This window comes from Pteropus medius, unplaced genomic scaffold, assembly GCF_902729225.1.
Source record: "Pteropus medius unplaced genomic scaffold, Ma_sr-lr_union100, whole genome shotgun sequence".
NCBI lineage: Eukaryota > Metazoa > Chordata > Mammalia > Chiroptera > Pteropodidae > Pteropus > Pteropus medius.
Window position 1 is genome coordinate 6,320,530 of NW_024342257.1, and position 11,736 is coordinate 6,332,265.

The 11,736-nt window shown below is 34.7% G+C and overlaps 1 pseudogene; it reads left to right on the forward strand.

Moving 5' to 3' along the window:
• Nucleotides 1–2,994: 2,994 nt before the first annotated feature.
• LOC120600225 (uncharacterized) lies at nt 2,995–3,113 on the forward strand (annotated as a pseudogene).
• Nucleotides 3,114–11,736: the final 8,623 nt, after the last annotated feature.

Consider the following 11,736-nt stretch of genomic DNA (forward strand, 5'->3'; position numbering starts at 1 on the left):
CAATGATATATACCCCAAAATTCACAGTGGCATTATTTACAGTGGGCAAGACATAGAAACCACTGAAGTGTCATTTGATGGATGATTGGATAAAGAAGATGAGGTACATATGTACAATGGAATATTTACTCAGCCATAATAAAAGATGAAATACTCTCATTTGTGACAATATGGATTGATCTTGCAATTATCATGCTAAGTGAAATAAATCAGACAGAAAAAGTTGAGAAGTGTATGATTTCACTCATATGTGAGATATAGAACCAAAACATGACAAACAAATAGAAACTCATGGACATGGACATCAGTGGTTACCAGTGAGAAGGGCCAAGGAAGAAGATAGATAGGATAAAGGGAGTCAAATATATGGTGGTAGCAGAAAATTTAACTTTGGTTGGTGTACACAATGCAATATACATGTGACGTATTATTTAATTCTGCACTTGAAACCTATTTAATTTTATTAACCAATGTGACCCCAATAATAATTAAAAAATAAATTAATTCATTTTTTAAAAAAGGTAATATTAAAGTTTAAACACAGAAGGTGCAAAATTAACTAAAATATAATAAATAACCAGGGCTTACACAAAGCAAAGACATATAAAACATCACATCAAAAAATAATGATTTGAGAGGGGAGTAAAAATGTAGTGCTTTTAGAATGCAATTGCACTTAAATATCTATCAGATTAAAATAGACTGTTATAAATATAGATGGGTATATATGAACCTCATGGTACTCATAATGAAAAATATACAAAATATAAGAGAAAGGAACTTAATAAGGCATCCACCCCCCCCAAAAAAAACAGCAATTCAAAAGGAAAAACATCAAGAGAAGAAAGGCACAGAGATTTACAAACCAAATGAAAAAAATTATTAAAATGTCAAAAACATATATGTATCAATGATTACTTTAAATGTAAATGTACTAATTGCTATAATCAAAGGCATAGGGTGACAGAATGGATAAAAATATATCTATCTATATACTGTCTATAATAAACTCATTTTATATTAAGAGACACACACAGACTGTAAGTGAACATATGAAGAAAGGTATTCAAAGTAGAATGAAAGCTATAGTAAGAATACTCATATTGGAAAAAATAGATTTTAAAACAAAGAATGTAAAAAAGTCAAAGAAGGACATTACACAATTTTAAAGGGGGTCAATCCATGAAGAGGATATAACATTGTAAATATCTTTACACTCAAGATAGGAGCACCTAAGTCTATAAAGCAAATATTAGTGGACATACAGATAGAAATAAACAGTAATACAATAATAGTTAGGAAGTTTAATATTCCAGTTACTTCAATGGATAGACCATCCACACAGAAAATTAATAAGGAAATAATAGCCTTTAATGGCACATTAGACTAGTTTGACTTAGACCTTTTGGAGCATTTCATTCAAAATCTTCAGATTACATATTTTTCTCAAGTCCTCATAGAATATTTTCCATGATAAGTCACATACTAGGCCATAAAATAAGCCTCCATAAATTCAAGAATATTGAAATTATATCAAGCATATTTTACAACCACAGTGGCATGAAACTAGAAATCAACCACTGGAAGAAAACTGAAAAAAATCACAAATATGTGGAGATTAAACAACATGCTTTAAACAACCAAGAAATCAAAGAGGAAATTAAATGGGAAATCACAAACTACCTAGAGACAACTAAAAATGAAAACACAACTTTACCAAGTTTATAGGAAACAGCAATATCATTTATGAGAGGAATGGTCATAGCTATATAGAAGTAGGAAAACTCCCAAATTTAAAAAAAAATCTAAATTTATGCATAAAATAACTATAAAAGAACAAATGAAACCCAAAGTAAGTATAAGAATGGAACTAGTAAAGATAAGAGTAGAAATAAATGAAATAGAAACTTTAAGAAAAATAGAAAGATCAATAAAACTAAGTATTGTTTCTTTGAAAGAAGAAACTGAAAAGCTGCTAGTAATACTCATTGAGAGAGCGAGAGCGAGAGAGAGCGCACAAATAAATAATATCAGAAATGGAAGAAGAGAGTTTACAATTGATATTTCAGTAATACAAAGGACTATTAAAGAATTAACGAACAATTTTATGCAGCATATTGGACAATCTAAAAAAAATGGCTAAATTTCTATAAACATACTATCTTCCAAGACTAAATCAGGAAGAAACAAAGACTCTGAACAGACCCATTACTAACAATGAAAATAAAGTGTAACTCCCAACAAACAAAACACCCAACAAACAAAAGCCCATAACCTGATGGCTTTACAGATGAATTCTACCAAACATTTAAAGAATTAGTACCTATTCTTTTCAAACTATTCTAAAAAAATCAAAGAGGAGAAAACACTTCCAAACTCATTCTACAAGGCCAGCATCACCCCGATAACAAAACCAGACAGAAGACAGTACAAAAAAGAAAATGACAGGCAAGTATTTATGATGAATATAGGTGAAAAAATTTTCAGCAAAATGCTAGCAATACCGATTCAACAAGACATTAAAAGGGTTATATACCATTAACAAGTAGGATTTATACCAGGGATACAAGGGGAGTTCCACATCTGCAAAACAATTCATTTGATTTATCACATCAACAAAATCAAGGATAACAATCATATAATCATCTCAATAGATGCAGAAAATTATTTGAAAAAATCCAACATCCATTTATGATAAAAACCCTCAATAAAGTGGATATGGAAGGAACTTACCTTGATTAAAGCTATATATGACAAGACCACAGTTAACATCATATGGAATCATGAAAAGCTTTAAGCTTTTCCTCTAAGATCAGGAAAAAGACAAGGGTGCCCACTCATTACTATTATCCAATGTACTATTGGAAGTCCTAGCCACAGCATTCAGACAAGTAAAAGAAATGAATATGTCCTAATTAGAAAGGAAGAAGTTAACACTGTCAGTATTTGCAGATGTCATGATATTATGCATAGAAAACTCTAAAGAATCCACCAGTCTACGGTCATGCCACCCTGAACGTGCCCCATCCTGTCCGGTCTCGGAAGCTAAACAGGGTTAGGTCTGGTTAGTACTTGGATGAGAGACCACCTAGGAATACCAGGTGCTGTAGGCATAAAAAAAAAATAAATAATAATCCACCAAAAATTAATAGAATTAATAAAATAATTTAGTAAAGTAGCAAGATACAAAATTAATATATATACATTTGTCATACTCCTATACACTCATAGTGAACACTCAGAAGAAATGCTTAAGAAAATAATCCCATTTATAATTCCATCGAAAAGAATAAAATACCTAGGAATAAATTTAACCAAGGAGGTAAGATACTGGTACTCTAAAACCTATAAGACACTGGAGAAAGGAATTGAAGAGGACATGAATAAATGGAAAGGTATACGATGCTCCTGGATTGGAATAATTCATATCATTAAAATGACCATACTACTCAAAACAATCTATGGATTTAATGCAATCTCTATTTAAAATATCAATGAGATTATTCCCAGAACTATAACAAATAAACCCAAAGCTTATATGGAACCACAAAGACCATGTATGACCAAAGCAATCTTGAGAAAAAAATAAAAATAAAATAAAATTGGAGGCATTATACTCCCTGATTTCAAACTATACTACAATGCTATAATAATCAAAACAGTATGGTACAGGCACAGAAACAGACACATAGATCAATGGAACAGAATAGAGAACCTAGAAATAAACCCATAATTATATGACCACTTAATCTATGACAAAGGAGGCAATATACAGTAGAGAAATGACAGTCTATTCAACAAGTGGTATTGGGAAAACAGGTAAATATATGAAAAAAATGAAACTTGACCATTCTCTTATACCATATATGAGAATAAACTTAAAATAGATTAAAGATTTAAATGTAAGACCTGAAACCATTAAACTCCTAGAAGAAAAGATAGGTAATAAACTCTGACATCAGTCTAACTAATATCTTTTAGGATACGTCCCCTTGAACAAGGAAAACAAAAACAAAAATAAACAAATGGGACTTTATCAAACTAGAAAGCTTCTTCACAGTGAAGGAAATTATCAACAAAACAAAAAGACAACCTACTGAATGGGAGAAAATATTTTCAAATGATATATATGATAAGATGTTGATATCTAATATATATAAGGAACTCACACAATTAAACAACAAAAAAACATAAATAATTAAATAAAAAATGGGCAGAAAACGTGAATAGACATTTCTCCAAAGAAGACATACAGATGGCCAACATACATATGTAAAGATGTTCAACATCACTAATCATCAAGGAAATGAAAATCAATACAACAATGAGATTCTACCTCACACTAATCAGAATAACTATTATTAAAAGTCAACAAATACCATGTGTTGGCCAAGATTTGGAGACAAGCAAACCCTTGTGCACTATTGGTGGGGCTGCCAATTGGTCCAGCCACTATAAAAAACATTATAGAGATTCCTTAAAAAGACTAAAAATGATCTACTAGATCATCAAGATCTCAAAAGAAGGAGTCCTATTGATAGCAAATCTTATAAAATAATAATAGATGTTTGGCCTCTCAAATCACAGACAAAAAAAAAAACAATTATTCAAACATACAATGGAATAAAGTAAAAACTAAAATATTAGCACACATCTTCATAAGTTTCTTATCTATGTAAAGTACAGCAAAAAAGCCAAACTTGCAAATATATGATCACTTGTATACATTAAAACCATTTTTGTATCTAATTAAAAAAAAATTTACACATGTGAGATAATTACTAAAAAAGTAATTGTAGAGGATACTACAAGTTGATCTGAAGAGTATTCTTTGTGGTCTGGTTTCCTTATTAGTCTCGAGATTAAAATCTACATAAAATTTCAACATTTTATCAACTTTCATAGACTTCACAGGAATCTTTCAAGGGATCATCTCAGCATTTTGTTAGAAAAGTGTGATTTCATATCAAAGTTCTGTTCAATATCAATTTCTTCTACTCTTTTTTTTTTTTAATTTTGGCCTTAGATCACTTGTTTCAAATAATCTCCTCTAAGCAAAATGCCAAAATTTACACATTTTCTTTGGTTTTAATGTTGCATATTTTGATAATTTCCCGTTTGTCTGAAACTTCTGAAAAACCATGCTTATCTTTTAACAAATATTCAATAAAAATTGTGTATGATAAATTTATTCCTCAAAATAAACATTACGAATTTGATTCTAGAAGTCTAAACCTTCTTATTAAGAATATAAGACCCTAAATCTTATGGTCTCTATCAAACTGTTTAGCCGCAGTTCCTACCACTCTCATGTGTAACTTACATTCCAAGCATTCAAAATTATTCAGATATTTCTCTCACAGTAACTCTTTTATAATGTCCCACTGTTCTCTCTACCTAGTTGCTTCAGGATTATTTTCTTCTCCACTTCTCTTTCCCCTTATTAAATATCTATTCATCCCTGAAACCATAAGTCTAATCTTATATTTTTCTCCATGATGCTCCCCTTGACGAGGTCCCCACTACCCACAGTCAAAATTTGATTGTATCTCTCTGTGATTTTCCCATATTTCATAGCACTAATAATTTATATTTCAAATGCTAATATTTAATACTTGGTACTAATGTAGTAGGTACTACTCTAATTAATTTATACATAGCTATCCATTTATCTTCATAAATCCAAAGTGAACTAGGTACTTTTTCTTATTCCCATTATTTTAAATAAGGAAACTTGAACACAAAGAGCTTAAGTCACTTTTCCAAGATAAATTAACTAGTTAGTGGCAGTTTCAATTGAACCCAAGGATCCTGCAGTAGAGCCTATGTTATTAATAAGTTTTTTATATTAATGTATTTGTATAATTTTCCCTCTAAAATATGAGTGATGGTTTTATCACATTGTCACCAAAAAATGATAGATACTGGTACACAATAGACATTCAATATTTTTGGAATTAATCAATAAGTAAATGGATAACTGTGAGATGAGCAAGTCTTGAATCATATTTTTTATTTTTTATTTTTTCAATTACAGTTTACATTCAATATTTTGTAAGTTTCAGGTGTACAGCATAATGGTTAGTCATTTATATAACTTACAAAGTGATCTCCCCAATAGATTTTGCACCATACCTGACACCATATATAGTTATTAAATTGTTATTGACTAATTCCTTAAGCTGTACTTTATATCTCCATGACTATTTTATAACTGCTAATTTGTACTTTTTAAAAAATATTATTTTATTATTAGTTTCAAGTATACAGTACATTGGTTAGATATTTATATAGTTTATAAAACGATCCTCCTGATTGCTCTTTCTCTCCTCTAGCTCTCCACCTAGCCATTACATTAATGCTACCTGCATTCCCTATGCCATGTTCCCCATCCCCCTGACTATCTATCAACTACTAATTTGTACTTCTTTAACCCTTCACCCATTTCTCCCAGCCCCCCCAACCCCCTCCCTCTGTCCGCCACTAAATTGTCCTCTATATTTGGGAATCTGTTTTTCATTAGTTTGTTCTTTTTGTTTCTTAGATTTGCATATAAGTGAAATCATATGGTATTTATCTTTCTCTGACTTATTTCACTCAGAATAATAACCTCTAGTTCCACCCACGTCATTGCAAATGGTAGAATTTAATTTTTTAATAGCTGAATAATATTCTCTTGTATATATGAACCATAACTTCTTTATACAATCGTCTATTGATGAGCATTTAGGTTGCTTCTATATATTGGCTATTGTAAACTGTGCTGTCATGAACATATAGGTGCATAAATCTTTACAAATTTTCATTTTGGTTTTCATTGGATAAATATCCAGATGTGCAATTGCTGAATCAGAAGGCAGTTTGTACTTTTTAATCCTTTCACTTTTTCACACAGCTCCCCAACCACCTTCTCATCTGGCATTTCATTCTCTGTATCTGAGTCTGTTTCTGTTTTGTTTCTTTGTTTATTTATTTATTTATTTATTTATTTTTTAGATTCCACATATAAGTGAAATTATATGGTATTATCTTTCTCTGGCTGACTTATTTTATTTAGCACAGTACCCTCTAAGTCCATCCATGTTGTCGCAAACGTAGATTGTATTCTTTTTTATAGCCAAGTAATATTTCATTGTATATATGTACCACTTCTTTAACGATTCATTTTTTGATTGGAGCATTTAGTCCATTAACATTTTAAGTAATTATTGATAAATATGTAATTATGTCCATTTTATTTTCAGATTGATTTTGTAGTTCTCTGTTTCTTTCTTATTCTCTTGCTTGCTTCTCTTGTATGTTGATGACTTTCTGCAGTGTTGTGTTTGGATTCCTTTCTCTTTATTTCTTGTATATCTTTTGTAGAGTTTTTGGTTTGTGGTTACCCTGTGTTTCATATATAACCAGCTATGTCTATAGCAATCTATTTTAAGTTGATAGTCACTTAAGTTCAAACACATTCTAAAATCACTAAAATTTTTACTAACCCCCTCCATGTTTATGTTTTGTCAGCATTTTTTACTTCTTTTATGTGAATGCGTGTTTAGGTGTATATCTCTAATTTACTGTTGAAATTATACTTGATCTTTTTCCTTTTAATCTTTGCACTAGCTTTAGTGTTGGTTGATCCACTGCTTTTATTATGTGTTTGCTTTTATCAGTGACAATGTTTTTTTTCAATATTTTATTATTTATATTTCTTTTAATTTTGTCTCCCTTTTTAAAGAAATCTGTTTAACATTACTTGTAATACTGTTTTGGTGGTGATAAACTCTTTTGGCTTTTTCTTGTCTGGAAAGCTCATTACCTCTCCTTCGATTCTAAAATGATAGCCTTGGTGGATAGAATCATGTTACTTGTCGGTCCGTGCTTTTCATCACTTTTAATAATTCTTGTCAATCCCTTCTGGCCTGCTAAATTTCTATTGAGAAATCAGCTGATAATCTTGTGGGAGCTCTCTGTAGGCAACTAACTGCTTTTCTCTTGCTGCTTTTAGATTCACTCTTTGTCTTTAACTTTGGCATTTTAATTATGATGTGTCTTGGTGTGAGCCTCTGTGGGTTCATTAGATTTGGGGCTCTGCGCTTCCTAAACTTCTATGTCTATTTCTTTCACCAGGTTAAGGAAGTCTTTCATTATTATTTCTTCAAATAAGTTTTCAATTCCTTGCTCTCTCTCTGCTCCTTCTGGTATTCCTATGATGCGAATGTTGTTACATTTAATATTGTCCCAGAAGTCCCTTAAATTATCCTCAGTTTTTGAATTTTTTTCTTGTTGCTGTTCTGATTGGATGTTTTTTTGCTGTCTTGTCTTCCAGCTTATTCATTTGATCCTCTGCTTTATCTAAACTGCTTTTGAGTCCCTATAATGTATTCTTCATTTCAGTTATTGTATTTTTCACTTCTGACTGGTTCTTTTTTGTGTTTTCTACCTCCATTTTTATGTTTCTTATTTTTGTTGAAGTTCTCACTGAGATCATTTATTCTTCTCTTAAGTTCATTGAGAATCCTTATAACAAGTATTTTGAATTTTTACATCTATTAGATTGCTTGCCTCCATTTTGTTTAGTTCTTTTTCTGGGGTTCAATTTTGTTCTTTTATTTAGAACATGTTCTTTGTCTCCTCATTTTGACTGTCTCGTGTTTATTTCTATGTATATAGTAGATCTGCTATATCTTCTAGTCTTCATAGAGTAGCTTTATATAGTAAGTATTCTGTGGGGCCTAGTGGCAGTGTCCCTGATGCCTTGATCCAGGTACTTCAGGAGTGTCCCTTGCATGGGTTGTGTATGCTCTCCTCCTGTAGCTGAACCTTGATTGCTGTTGGCATGTCAGTGAGTTGGACTAATCTTCAGACTAATTGTCTGTGAAGACTGGTCATGACCATTAGCAAACAAGCTATTGTGTGGGGACTGCCTGCACAGAGTAAGATTTGCATTAGCAGGGCTCTGGTGCCTGCTGCGTCCACAATTTGCATGTGTAATTTGTGACATTAATTGAGTGGTGCGCTGGTGTCATCTGAAGCAGACCACCAGGTGTGTTGATTCTGTAAATTCTGAGGAGGGGCTTTAGTGCAGGCCAAGATCAGCCACTGTCTGTATCCAGCCAAAGATTGCCTGCTAGAAGCTACAAAGTGATCTGCTGTTGGTAGCTACCTGTGCTGGACTTGGAGGCACCTGTGAGTGTTTATGCTGTAAACCAAGGCTGGCTGCCTCTACTGCTGAGCTTGGGGCACTTAGTAAGGGGTACAGGGCACACCAAGGCCAGCTAGTATTTGTTCAGAGCTTATGGACCTTTGAGAGACTTTAGGAGAGTCTGCAACATGGGCTCAGGCTACTGCCACTTGTGTGGATTAATCTCTGAAAGAGATTCAGGCTGAGTGCATGCATTGGGTTCAGCAGTGTCACTGAGAATCACCAGGGTGGAGTCAGAGCTGTTTTAGTAAAGTTAATGGAGACTCAAATGGTTGTATGTATAAATATTTGCTCATGGCAATTACTACTATTAATATATAACATTTGAGATGTTTCAGAGTTCCAGTTGCATGGATTTATTAGGAAATACTCTCCTGTATGAAAGATGTACATTCCTGCAGGCTGTTTGGTGGAAGGGCTCAAAACAGAAACAATGGTACTCACTGACACTTTAGTCCCAGAGAAAGCTGCTCCTCCAACCCTTGCCCTGAAATCAGACCACTCAGTTCCCTGGAAGTTTTTAAGCTGCTGTACCTTTTCTGGTGCTTAGTGAGCATGTTAGTGAGTGAGTGAGTCTGTGTTAGGGTTCTTTAAGAGGACTACAACCACCCTTCTTCTCATCAGACACAATCCCCACTGATTTTCACAGCCAGCTTTTGAGGGGACTCCTTTTCCCAACACTGGTGCTCTGGGCTGGGAAGGCTACTGTGGGGCTGGGACTCTTCACTTTTCAAAGGAAAACTCTATAGCCTAGATATATCCCTCCAAATTTTTAACTGCCATACATGGGCGTGGGATCAGCCCATTCCACATCTTTGACCCTCCTACAAGTTTCTATGTGGTTTCTTCTTTATATCCTTAGTTATAGAAGTTCTGTTCAGGTAGTCTTCAGATGGCCTATGTAGTAGGTGCCCTGTGGGGTCCAGTGGCACAGTCCTCTGGTCACCTGAGCTTGTTGCTCCAGCTGTGTCTCTGTTATAGGTTGTTTGTGCCCTCCTCTTGTAGATGAGCCTTGGTTATTGATTGCACATCAATGAGAGGGATCGACTCTCAGGCTGATTGGTTTTGAGGACTGGCTGGTGACTACAGTGGAGGAGTTGTTATGCAGGGGCTGCCCCTACAGAACAAGATTTACTTTAGCAGGACTCTGGTTCCTGCCCAGTCTGTCCTTTGGGTGTGTTGTCCTGGATGCCACCCCAGGCAGTTCTCCTGCTCAATCTGAAGCCAGCCACTGGATATGCCAGCCCCAAGGCTTTTTTGGAGGTGCCTCACTGCAGGCCAAGTTTAGCTGTAGTCTGTTCCCTGCCCGGAGCCACCTTTCATGAGCCACCAAGCAATCTGCAGATGGTTGCCACCACATGCTGGGCTTGGAGGTGTCTCAGGAGAACAAGCCATGAAACGAGGCTGGTTGCCATTAGTGCCAAGCTTGGGGCAGCTCAGAAAGAGGTATGGGGCATACCAAGGCCAGATGCTGCTTGTTTGGGTTTTGTGAACACTTGAGAAATTTTAAGAAAGTTTGCATCATGAGCCAACACAGGCCATTTGTATGGAAAAGCTACCAGTAAGTTGGGTGAGGTGGGGTCTTAGGGAATCACCAGGGCAGGATGACTCATTTTAGCCAGATTGAGGAAGAGTCAGATATGTCAGCTGTGTGAATCTGCATGCCAGGAGTGGGGAGGGCTTAGAAAAGAAAGAATAGATTCTTTCAGCACTTCTTTTTGAGAGAAAACTGCAGCTCCAATCCTGGCCCTAAAGCCAGATAATTCAGTTCCTCCTCATATGTCTCTGGCACCTTTCTAACTGCTACTCCAGCACTGGAGCTCAGAGCTAGTGAGTTTGTTAGTCCATGTGCAGGCCCTTTAAGAGAAACACCTGGGACTCTAGCAAACCTCACCCTATCTTATTCAGCCACAATCACTGCTGGTTTTCATAGCCCGAAGTTATGGGGATTTCTCTTTCTGGCACTGGAAACCTTTCCTGGGGAGCCTGCTTTGGGGCTGAGATCCCTCATTCCTTCAGTGCAACCTCTGCAGCCTAAATATTTCTCCTGATTTTTAACTATCACGTACAGTTGTGTGACCAGCCCTTTTTGCATCTCCACTTTCCTCACCAGTCTTGAAGTGGTTTCTTCTCTATATACTTACTTATAGGACCTCTGTTTAGCTAGATTTCAAGTGACTCTCAATAATGGTTGCTCTGTAGTTTAGTTGTAATTTTGATGTGGTCGTGAGAAGAAGCAGGCACAGCACTTATTCTGTCATCTTGACTGGAAATTTACAGTGTTTTTTTTTTTTAAATCGTAACTTCTCTAAGGGTCTCATCCTTTTCTCTTTTCTAGTTTATAACTGTTCTATGTATTCCATTGCCTCCAATCTCTTGTCCCCAAAGGCCTACAAGTCTATAGGCATCATGCAGTTCTCATGCACTGCTTTGGCCACTACTGCTTTCTGTGGACTCTAACCTGATATCTAAGACTACACTATCGTTCCCATAAATTCTCTATGTAAGGGGAAACACAAACCAGATTTTTGGGCAGCCCCTAG